This window comes from Peromyscus leucopus, chromosome 8b (genome assembly GCF_004664715.2).
Source record: "Peromyscus leucopus breed LL Stock chromosome 8b, UCI_PerLeu_2.1, whole genome shotgun sequence".
In the NCBI taxonomy this organism is placed as follows: Eukaryota; Metazoa; Chordata; class Mammalia; order Rodentia; family Cricetidae; genus Peromyscus; species Peromyscus leucopus.
The window spans coordinates 25,093,772-25,106,223 of record NC_051086.1 but is presented as its reverse complement, the minus strand read 5'-3'; the positions used below and the strand labels follow the sequence as shown (position 1 = coordinate 25,106,223).

Below are 12,452 nucleotides of genomic sequence, written 5' to 3'. Positions count from 1 at the left end.
CTATCTCTCTGTCTCTCTTCCTCATCTCTCTGTCACTCTTTCTCAGAGAGAGGATCTCACTATGTAACACTGTCTGGCCTAGAACTCATTGTAGACCAGGCTGGACTTGAACTCACGGTGCTCTGCCTACTTTTGCCTCCGAAGTGCTGAAATTTACAGCGTGTGCCATGGGCCTGGGCTGTTCTTTACCTTTTTTGAGACAAGGTCTCATGTGTTTCAGGCTAACCTTGAACTGCCTATGTAATTGAGGAGGATTTTGAACTCCTAGTCTCCCGGCCTGCACCTTTCAGTGCTAGGATCATAGATGTATGCCTCACTACGCAGATCAAACCCAGGACCTCATGCATGGTAGGCAAAGCCCTCTACCAGCTGAGTTACAGGCCCGGCCCCTGCCATTGCTTCTACCAGTATAATGTTGTTCACCACATTTTGGTTCAGAAAAGATGGCCGTCCATAAAATGGGAATAGTAGCATGAGCTTTGCAGGGCCCTGGGATGGTTTACCAAGGGCATACTTGATGTGGCTCACAGCAGGCAGTGCCTAGATGAGCATGTAAGCAAAGACAGAGTGTGCAAAATCAACGCTTTTTAGTCTAGCCAATATTCATTAATGAAGTTGTCTACAAATTGTTCTTGTACTTGTGTGAGAAGTCATTTGCTACATTGTTTATCATACTTAATGTAGTCAGCTGTTCTTGGAGATCCTGTTTGGTCAACAGGTTGATTCATAGGAGTTAGAAATTTCAGAGGCTTTGACCGTTTCTGGATCCCTTAAAGACGTTGCTTAAGTTAAGACCAGCTAAAGATGAGCAGTCACTCACCCCAGGGAGTGAGTGAAGTATTCTTCCTGTTCTTATGGGGTAAGTCATGCTATGTGGTCCTTGTGTAATTAATGCCCTCCTGACAGAAGTAAGTTTATCCATGTGACACCCTTGCCAAATCCATCCAGATGTGACTTAAGGGGACTGGGGAGATGGTTCAGTGGGTGGGAGTGCCTACTGAACAGGCAGGAGGACCCAAGTTCTAATCCCCAGCACCATGTAAGAAGCTGGGTGTGACAGCACACACCTGCACTCCAGCACTGTGGGGCAGACACAGGAGGACCACTGGACGTGCTGGCTGCCCGTCTAGCTTCCAGCTCAGTGAGGGACTATGTGAGGGACCAGGGGCAAGAAAGACAGAGCAGGGCACCTAGTATGTAAACACCACTTGTGAACACACACACACACACACACACACACACACACACACACATACTGATAAGACTTAGTAACTCATCATTTACAAAATAAGAAAGCTCTTTTTTCAAAAAACATTTCTTCCCTGAGTGTGCACATGATAGGTACATACACGGGGCACATTTGTTATACCGTGCCTGTGGAGGTCAGAGGACAACTTTTGGGAACTGAGTCTCTTCTGCTGTGTGGGACCTGTGCAGAGGTTAAACTCCCCCACTTTCACAACTGAATTTAGGTCCCAGTTCTCTGAGAAGGACAAACAGGTGTCTTTTCCAACAAAGGGACATTTATCTACAAGGCCCTCACGTTCAGGGTCCAGGGAGAGAATGAACACAGAGGGTCTAAGTCAGCCTCACAGTATCTCAAGGACAAACCCAGCAGCTCCTTCTGAGTCACGTCCAAGCTTGTGCAGATGTGTCCAAAAACGGTAAGACCAAACCTCAGCTCATTAAAAATATACTAATGCAACTGCTGCTTGCTTAACCAATTATGGAGTTGACCCTGAAACTCCCCTTAGCTGTGCTTAAAAGGAGACTACACTTCCCTCTCGGGTTCATTGCCATTTTGTACAGGTGAACGACCCCACATGCATGCCGGTCTAATAAACGCTCTTTGTTCTTGCACACTGTTTGAGTCTGGGGTCTTCCTTCAGCCTTTCCTCCGACCTACACCTGGGGATGGAACTCCGGCTGTCAGACCTGGTGGCAAGCAGAGCCATGCCACCAGCTGAAAGTTTCTCCTTCTTCTTTTCATTTTTATTTGTGGGGTGTGGGGTGTGGGGGGATGTGCACGTGAGTGCAGGTGCTCACAGAGGCTGGGAGACCCCCTGGAGATGGAGTTGCAGGCGTTTGCGAGCCTGATATGAGGGCTGGGAGCTGAACTCAGTCCTCAGTACACACAAGGCTTGTAAACACTGAGTCCTTGCTCTAGTCCACTCCTCCTTTCTTTTACCCATCTATCTATATTTCTTTTATTCTTTTTTATTCTTTATTTATTGAAACAAGATCTCCGTATGTAGCTTTGGCTGCCTTTTAACTCACTATGTAGACCAGGCTGACCTTGAACTTTACAGAGACCTGCCTGCTTCTGCCGGTATTAAAGGGGTGCACAACTGTGTCTATCCCTTTATTTCTCCTTTGAGACAGGGTCTCGTTATGTAGCCCTGGATGGCCTGGATCTCCTTATGTAGACAAGAATGGCCTTCAGCTCACAGAGATCCACCTGCATCTGCCTCCAGTGTGGGGATTACAGGAGTACCTCAGGTGTGGGCTTGACCTCTCACAGCTCTGTCTTAACGAAATGCTAAGAAATGTCGGAAGACACGGAACAAATGGCGGTCTCCACTGGAGTACGTGTGTTCAAAGTCTGCTTTGTCACAACACAAACGAAAAGCCAAGTTTTTGTTTCTTTTCTGAAACAGAATCTCATGTAGTCCAGGCTAGCCTCAAACTGGATACATGCCTGCAGTACCCCAAGAAACTAGAAAGGATATTGGATCCCCTGGATCAAAGTTACAGATGTTTGTGAGCTGTCCTGTGGGTGCTGAACACTGAGGCTGGGTCCTCTGCTAGAGCAGCCAGTGCTCCGAACCACTGGGCTGCCTTCTTACAGCCCTGGAATCTTTTTTTTTTTTTTTTTCTGGCTCAGGAGCCCATATAGCTCAGGCAAGCATTGATGCCTACATGAGCTAATGATCTAAATGCCTGATTCTCTTGCCTCCATGTCTTAAATGCTGTTTTTACAGGCCTGTGCCGCCATGCCTGGGCTTTTTTCTCCATATAGCCATCCTGAAATTTTGATTTGTACTTTCATGGAAGCTAAACATGTTTGTTTTTCTTTTAGTTTTCTTTTTTGTTTTGTTTGTTTGTTTTTGAGACAGAACCTCACTATGGAGCCTTGGCTGGTCTGGAGTGCACTGTGTAGATCAGGCTAGACTTGAACTCACAGAGATTCACCTGTTCTATCTCCTGAGTGCTTGGACTAAATCCTTATGCTGCCATGCCCAGCTGGACTTTCTTTTCTTTATTTATGGCCATTTGCCAGCTTCTCTTTTCTTTTAAAAATGTATATGTTGTGTGTGTGCTTGCACAGATCGGAGGGTAGAGGACAGTTGGTAGAGCTGGTTCTCTCCTACAGTTCTGTTTCCGACGGTAGAACTTGTAACCTGTTTAGAGGTGTTGTTCGTCTGAACGTGCTTTATTTCGTGTCTGTAACCTTTTCTGTCCACAAGAGCAAAATCTTAAACCACGTGAAGCTTAGCTCATGACTTAACTCAAGCCTGCAAGCAGCAGCCGAGAGATGAGTCTACGTTCTGTAGCCCGCATGAGAGACTGAGGGATTAGGAAGCCGAGTTTGGCTCTGTTTTTGTGTGTTTGGAACCTTTTATTTTTAAAGCTTTCTTATATCTTATGTGGAAATATGTGCCCCGCCCCCATGTTGGACACCATTTGTATCTAGTCTTTCTCTGTCCTGCCAGCCAGCTCCCAAATCATGACACAGAAACTTACCATTAATTATGAAAGCTCGGCCTTAGCTTAGGCTTGTTTCTAACTAACTCTTATAACTTAAACTAACCTTTTTTCTACTAACATACTTTCTGCCTCGTGGCTTTATTACCTTGTCTCCATATTGCCCATCCTGCTTGCTCTGTATCTGGCTGGTGACTTCTGGTGTCTCTGCCCTTCTTCCCAGTGTCCTCTGTGCCTGGAAATCCTGCCTAGCTCTTGGCCATTCAGCTTTTTATTAAACCGATAACAGTGACACATCTTCACAGTGTACAAAAGGTCATTCCACCATAGGAACTGATATGCCCAGTTATTTTGCAAGTGTCTTTACCTACATTACCTAATTTTGAGCTTCTTGATGGCCAAAATTTCCTTTTTCTTATAAAGAGAGTTCTTACTCCTGGGATTTAGGGCTCTCTCCAGCCCAGTGGATGCAGCTTAACGTGACTGTGCACCAAGACATTATTTCTACACAATGTCGTCAGCATGAGTATGGTGGGACTAGGAAGTGGATGCTTTTTCCTCCCAGACAGAGTCTCATGTATCCCAGTTTGGCCTTTGTCTTAGTTAGGGTTCCTATTGCTGTGGAGAGACACCATGACCACGGCAACTCTTACAAAGGACAACATTTAATTGGGGCTGGCTTACAGTTCAGAGGTTCAGTCCATCATTGTCATGACAGGAAGCATGGCAGCATGCAGGCAGACAGGGTGCTAGAGAAGGAGCTGAGAGTTCTACATCTGGATCCAATGGCAGCAGGAAGAGACTGAGACACACTAGGCCTGGCTTGAGCTTCGAGACCCCAGAGTCTGCTCCCAGTGACACGCTTCCTCCAACCATGTCACCCCTACTCTAACAAGGCCACGCCTCCCATAGTGTCAGTCTCTATGAGCCTATGGGGGCCATTTTCATTCAAACCACTCAGCCTCTGACTACATAGTTGAGGATGATCTTAGACTCTTGATCTTCCTGCCTCTGCCTCCCCAAGTACTGGGATTCTGAGCATCTGTTACTGGACCAGCTGAGCAGAATCTGTAAGGGGATAGTACTCTACCCATTCTAGTTGTTTTTGAGACAGGGTCTCATGTAGCCCAGACCGACCTCAGACTCACTCTGTAGCAGAAATGATGCTATGTTGTATCAGCCTTCACCTCCCATGTGCTGGGATTACAGCTCCCATGTGTCACTACACATGTGTCAAATCCAGACTTTGTGCATGCTGAGAAGGTACTCTACCAACTGAGCCCCTTAATTCATTTTTCATTCCTCTGTCTAGTCCCATTGCTAGCTACAGCAATGGGCATATAAAACTGCTGCTTCAAACCATTTCATTCAATTAAGAGAAGAATTTCAAACTCAGATTCACATATTCAAAAGGTTCTGGCATGGGTGCCTCTCAGCTGCTCTCTTAGCCCCACAGTTTGGGATGTATGTCCCAGAAAACCATGTGACCTTGTGAGAGCCTTGGGAGAAGTGGTCCATCTAGGGAGCTTTGACTGCTCTCGGCCAGAAGAGGGCTAGCCTTGTGATTGGTGCTCCAGGAGCAGCCATCAGTTGCAGAGACTTCATGCTTGAATCTGGAAAAACACACTTGCACCTAAAAGAAACAAAACCCGTGGAGAGGTTTAGTGTCTGTCACTCGATCTGCATCAATGTAGAAAACACTAAAGTGCTATTTTAGATGTTGTATTCTGATTAATTGAAAATGCGGTACTGTTGCCATTCTTAGGATTTTGACACATGCTTCGTCCGGCTCATAAGTGTGCTGGTCTGGCCTTGTCTTCTCCTGAGAGTCTTAATACTAAACCCTCTAGTTCATCACCGTCATCGTCGCTCAGCTGATCTGCCAATCTCAGCAAGCCACCCGAAGGTGCAGGGGAGAAGAGATGACTGTTTAGTCTGTCACAGTTCCCAGGAAGCAGGCCTGCAAATGTAATCACACCTAGGCATCTTCAGGTCCTCTGAGGTCCCTGAACTCAAAGCATCCTCCATCCCTGGCTTCCTGCCCTCTGAGTTCTGAGGGACCTTTTCGGTGATTCTGCCTTCCCATAACTGAGGCAGTAGATGCTGCAGCTTCAAAGCAGAGCCTGGACATTTAGAATCCCCACTGTGTCCTTTGCTTGTGTATGGCATTGGCCTCAGTCTACTTTTCTGCAAGATGGGGTGGATGCCTGCTTTTCAGGTTAAGTTAGGGGCCAGTGGAGATGTTACAGTTGAAGCTCATAGTCTGTGTTTGTGCAGGATGAAGGAATTGATTTAATTTTTATTTTTGCTATGGGTATCTACGTTCATGTGTGTGGAAGCCACAGAAGAGCCATTCACTCTATTTTTTTGAGACAGTCTCTCAATGAACCTGGAGCTTACCGATGCTGTGTTTGCTAGGCTGTTTGTCCAGGAGACCCAGCAATCTTCCTGTCTCTACCTCCCTAGCCCGAGGATTACAAGTATGGGCCACCCTGTACAGCTTTTCAAAAATTACCTATTTTAAAATCTATCTATTTATTTAATGTGTCTGCTTGGATTAAAGGGGTGAGCCACCACACGTCTCTGAAAAAAATTTTAAGACTGACTTTTTTTTTTTTAAATTTTTATTTTATTCTCTCTCTCTGTATGTGTGTGATGTGTGGTGTGATAGTATGTTATGGTATGGGTGTGGAGGCCAGAGGACAAATTGTGGAGTCAGGTCTTGATTGACATAGTGAGTTCCTGGCCAGCTAGGGCTAAGAAACAAGACCATGTCTCAAACAAACAAACAAACAGCAACAAAACAAAACACTTAAACCCCCACACCAAGCAAACAACAAGGGGCAATCAAAGATGGTTCAGCAAGTAGGGTGGCTTGCGGCCATGTCCAATGACCTGAGTTTGATCCCCAAGGACCCCGTGGTGGGAGGAGGAAGAACTGACTCCTGCAGACCGTCTGACCTCCACAGCGTGCACTGTGATGCACGTCACACCCACACACCCGATAAATGAATAAAACAGAACAAAGCTTAGCAAAGCGAGAAAGAACTAGCTAAAATACAGCCTTGTGGCTCACACAACTGAAAACAAGGGCCAAGTGTCCATTTCCTTTAAATACTGCTGCGTTTCCAGAGGGAAGCCACGTCTGTGTCCGGTTCTGCAAGGCTGACTGATAGTCCTGTGATTTCGGAGAGCTGGAAAGCTGCCCGTCAGGAGATAAATGTCTTGGGCTGTCTTTAGCACTCCCTAGATATTTCTTGCTCACTTCTGTGTCCAACTCAGCATCCATCCTTATGGCTCCCAGGCAAAACCAATTGGAATGTACGACCCCCAAGCTCCCACCACCCCAAAGGCTAAGAATGTCTTCAGATAACATCTGAGGTCTGTAACAGAGGCTTCCTGCTCTGTAACCACCCACCCAATGTTCCCTCCACATGCCTGTGAAGCATGTCTGGATTACAACTTTCTTTGTTATATCACTACAAAAACTTCACAAACCCAGTTCCACCTGGGAACACAGGGAGTGTGGTAGGTATTTGGGGTTCCTAGGCTGTGGCCACTCTGGCTCCAGAATAAACTCTATCTTACTCCTTTTGAAGTGGGAGACTTGTTTTTCCATCAACAACATAATGCCGTGTGCATTGATGTGCCCTTCTTCCTTCACACGTGGACTGTGTTTAAATGTTTTCAGTTGCGTTTGTGTGTGTGTGTGTGTATGTGTGTGTGTGTGTGTGTGTGTGTGTGTGCCACCGCACATATACAGAGGTCAGGAGACAGCTTGCAGGAGGTGGTTCTCTCTTTCTACCACGTGGGTCCTGGGGTTGTCAGGCGCCAGCCAGCACCTTTACTAGCTTGGTCATCTTGCCAGTCCACAGAATTGTATTTAATGTCTAAATGACTCTACGCAGTCAAGACGTGGCTGTTGTTCAGTAAGGGAGAAACGGGTGCCGAGGAGAGGCCTTTGTCGGCTCCAGGTCCCCATCGGGGAAGCAAAGCACTGCAGCGGCCTCTTGCTGTGTCCAGTGGGTTTTGTCCCAGTGAACAATGGCAATTTCAGGAGACGTTTTTGCTCGTCACTCGTTGAGATGGGAGAGAGTGGCTGGCATCTAGTAGGCAGAGACTGGGGATGCTGCTCAGGGTGCTAGGTCAGGCAGGAGTCTCAGTCCAAAAGGGAGCAGCTCGGAGGCTGGAAAGCTCCACTTCAGCTAATACATTTTAGATGGTTTAGTCCCTCTAATAATTCAGTGGTTCTCAACCTTCCCAATGCTGTGACCCTTTAATACGGTTCCTCCTCTTGTGGTGACCCCCAACCATAAAATTATTTCATTGCTACTTTATATCTGTAATTTTGCTACTGTTATGAATCGTAGTGTAAATATCTGTGTTTTCTGATGGTCTTAGGTGACCTCTGTGAAAGGGTCTTTTTGATCCCTGAAAGGGTCGTGCGCCCACATGTTGAGAACTGCTGCTCTAGGACTTTCCAAGGCTCACATGCACACACCCATGCACGTAAGCACACATGCACACACGTACAGGCCAAGAAACCTGCTGCAGAAAGCAAGTGAATTGCCCTTGTGGGCCCCATTCAGGCCTTTGTGTCTCTCTATAAACTCTTCATTGTCACAGCAGCCTCACTGTGAATGCCATTCAGGGCCACTTTCTGCAATTCCCAGCCTGGCCTCTAGCGCCTCCTTGTGGCCATAAGTGAAACTTCAGCCTCCTCAGACACCTTGGGAAGTCAGGTCTTGCTCCTGTTCTGCCCGAGGCAGCTCTGCACCTCCATGGCCAGGAGACCCTTGGGGTTCCTGTCCCAAGTCTTCTTCCAGCTGCTTTTGTTCCCACTTGGGCTCCTTCTTGTTTATTCTTTCGAGCTGTAAATGCTATTTACTCTTTCTGAGGATATTTGTCTTCTCCTGGAGCCCTTCTGGGCTTTCTCAGAAAAAGTGAATTTCCAGCCTCTTTCTTCCAGCTCCTGGGGCCGAGTTCTATGAGTCGCGGCTGTGCTATAACTTACTGATTTTTTTTTGTTGTTGTAAACAAGGAACCCAGCTATCCTGGGCTGTCTTTAGTTCTCTTAGTAGCCTTTTGCTATGTGCATCTGACCCATCACCTCTGTGAGTATTAGGTGAACATTTGGAGTGTGTGGCTTAGCGGAATGCCAGCTTCCACCAACCCTTGAGTTACAAATACCATCAAATAGCTTCTCCAGCCTGTCTGCCTGGCTCCCATCCATGTGTTCGCTAAATTAATGGCTGTATGTCTTAGGGTTTCCATTGCTGTGAAGAGACACCATGACCACGGCAACTCTTACAGAGAAAACATTTAGTTGGTGTGGCTGGCCTACAGTTCAGAGGTTCAGTCCATTATCATCACAGTGGGACATGGTGGCATGCAGGCAGATGCTGTGGGATGTTTTGTATGTTAAGTGTGTTGCTCTGATTGGTTAATAAATAAAACACTGATTGGCCAGTAGTCAGGCAGGAAGGATAGGTGGGACAAGGAGAGAGGAGAATTCTGGGAAGTGGGAGGCTGAGGCAGAGAGATGCTGCCAGCCATGGCCATGAAAAGTGAGATGTAAGGTACCGATAAGCCACAGGCCACGTGGCAACTTACAGACTAATAGAAATGGGTTAATTTAAGATAGAAGAACTAGATAACAAGAATCCTGCTGCAGCCATACAGTTTGTAAGCAATGTAAGTCTCAGTGTGTTTCCTTGGTTGGGTCTGAGCGGCTGCAGGACTGGCGGGTGAGAGAGATTTGTCCCGACCGTGGGCCAGGCAGGACTGGAGAAAACTCTAGCTACAGGCAGACATGGTGCTGGAGAAGGAGCTGAGAGTTCTACATCTCGAGGGCAACAGGAAGTGGTCTGCGACACTGGGTGGTATCTTGAGCATATATGAGACCTCAAAGCCCACCTCCACAGTGATATCTTTTCTCCAACAAGGCCGCACCTACTCCAACAAGGCCACACCTCCTAATAGTGCCACTCCCTGTGAACTTATGGGGGCCAATTACCTTCACACTACCACACTGTATGACTTTCTTCTGTTCTGTGACTAAGGAAGGTCAGTGGAATTTGTGATGGGGACAACCTGACCCTATGGGCCCAGGTCACTCACCTTTGCCTCAGAATAAACTCTCTTCTTTTCTTTTGAAGCAAGAACTGTTTTCTGTGGACTTGTGTTAGTCTTGTCAAGCAAGTGAAAGTTCCTCTATGGAATGCTTAGCAGTTTGTTGCAACAGTTTCCTTAGGATTGCTCTTTGGCGAGCTCTGCAATCACTCCAGTGTTGTGGCGTGAGGTCTGGCCTGGTGTGTGCTGCTGTGCAGCGGTCTACTGAATTTGGTCCTTGTTCTCACTACTGAAGACTGCAGGCAAGGCTGATGAAGTGGCCCAGGCTGGTCTCAGATTCTCTGAATCCTCCTACATCTGCGTCCCTCCTGCCTGGATTCTAGGTATGAGCCATCACACTGCGTTTGAAGAGGCTGCTCTTGTGTAGGTGAGTCATTGAAGGGATGCCTTCAGGAGAAGGAGGAGGGAAGGGAAGGACCTGGGCAAAGATAGGATGTCAGGAAACTGTGTTTGTCCAGTCTGATGCTATTGGGGCTTTGGAGTGTGACTGCGTCACAGATGCTGTCCTACCAGAGGTCTATTCTTCAGGAGTCAGCCATTGGCCACCGGGAGGGTGAATCTCCCCAGGTGTGTCCAGGCAAGGCAGCTGAGGATAAGCTCCGTGGTGGGCTGTAGGTGTGCCCAGTTGGGTGCCCAAGTCCCCAGCCTGGTAGCATTGTCCCCTAATGGTCAGGGAGGGTCTCCAGCAATAGACACAAGACAAAGCGCCCTCCCCCAGAACAGGCAGGAGTGTGCTTGGTGTGTTTCATATTAAATTTTAGATCAAATTATTTAATTTAATGTGTTAAATCATTTACTACTTTAATTAATAGCTGAAATTAATATTTAATTTTAAAGAAAGCAGTGTGGTTAGGATTTTCTGAGCCAAGGGAATACTGGCTCAACAGGATTGCTTGGGGCTTTGAAACCACGGTGATGAACATTGGAGATTTAAATTTTTTTTTTGTTGTTATTACTGTTTGTTTTTGAGACAGGGTCTCAAAATATAGCTTAGGCTGTCCTGGAATGCAAGACTCAGGCCTTAGCCCGGCTGGCACATGCTGGGATCCCACATATGTATCACTACACCTGACTTCACAAGGGGTTTCAGTGAGAAACTGTTGAGACCTTAGCTATGGTTTCATTTATTTTATTTTATTTTGGGGACAGGGTCTCATGTAATCCAGGCTGGCCTCCTATTTACAGTGTACTCAGGGTGAACTTGAACTTCTGATCCTTTGCCTCCACCTCCTAAGTGCCTGGTTTCTGTGGTGCTAGGGGCTGAACCCCAAGGTTTCACCGTGCTAGGCAGGCGCTCCACCATTCAGCGGCAGCCTCCAGTTCATCCTGGCGGCAAGGCAGAAAATGGACAGGAAGAAGCAACAATGGAAGGAGGCGTCATAAGCTTTGGCCCAGTTCCACAACCGAGTCCCGAGTCCCGTTTTGCAAAGGTGGTGAGGGAGGCCCGGTGAGGGAGGCCCAGCGAGGGGTGGGTAAGCTACCAAAGCCATACAGCCTGCAGTTCAGCAGAGCTGAGACTTGGTGGTACCGCAGCTGCTGCAAAATCTCCTCTCGCTCATCGTCTCCTTAATGCCTGCCTGCTTGGCTCGTGACCCTGTAACGTTCAGCACAGGTTAGCGGGGGTGCTTCGCATATACTCTCTGAGCCGGAGTTCAGGGTGAGGAGGGAATAAGGAGAGAACGGTGGCGGTGCCAGGGTAGTGGACATTAACATGATGCTGTAGGAAGCGCACACAAAACGGCAGAAAAGATGCTGACCTGAGCGAGTGGGCGTCATGATGACTTGGGCTCCGGCAGGACCGGGCAGCAGAGGGAGAAAGCAGACACAAAGGACGCCAGGCGAGGGTTGGTGAGCTTGCTGCTGTCTGATCTTAGCGAGCTTCTGCCTGGGCCCAGCAGGTTCTCCAGAAGCTTTCGCTGCAGGAGCGCGAGCGCCCCCGTGTGCCCGCTTCATGCAGGTGGGCGGCGGAGGAGACACGGGAGGACTCAGGCCTCCAGTCAGCTACAACTGGGGAGTGCGTGGCCTGAGGCTGTGAACCGAGGTTGTGAGCTGCACCGGATCACGTGTGGGAAACTCATGTGTGAGCTTTTCATGGTGCAGTGGGGCACGGCCACGGGATTCACTTGAGGCTGGGAGGCTTTATTTTGGGGCGTAGAGAGGGACCACTTAGCCGGGCATGAGTTTTGACAAGGATGTTGCTAAAGTGACAGTGAATGCTAACAGCTATGGAGGGAGCCCTATCAAGTGCGAGACTCTGAGAACTGTACCTGTCGTCTTTATGATCTCAGTTGGGTGAGAAACACGAGAGTGAGGTGATTGACATGTTGCAGACCAGGAGACTTGACCCAGTCAGGCCACCGTCGTAGTAAGGGAGGCAGTCAGACGCAAGGCTCGCGCTGCAGCTAACTCCTTGTGGCTATTCTGAGTCATGGACTCCCATGTAGCCCAGGCTGGCTTGGAACTTGGCCACCACGGGCCACCACAGGCCTCCTAGACTTCTTTTTAGTATTGCCGATTTCTTGAAAGAAGCAGTCTTTACTTTCTTATGTATCTACTTGGAGAACTCCATACAAGTACACAATGTACTCTGGTCATATTCATGCCCAATTCTCCCC

General features: G+C 47.9%; 1 long non-coding RNA gene across 1 annotated transcript; it reads right to left on the bottom strand.

Moving 5' to 3' along the window:
* Positions 1–4,478: 4,478 nt before the first annotated feature.
* On the bottom strand, positions 4,479–11,873 carry LOC114695534. Its single transcript, XR_003734878.2, has 3 exons — positions 11,595–11,873; positions 9,826–10,255; positions 4,479–5,338 (listed from the first exon to the last, which is right to left on the bottom strand). It is a non-coding gene; the product is annotated as an uncharacterized LOC114695534 (long non-coding RNA).
* Between the last annotated feature and the right edge of the window lie 579 nt (positions 11,874–12,452).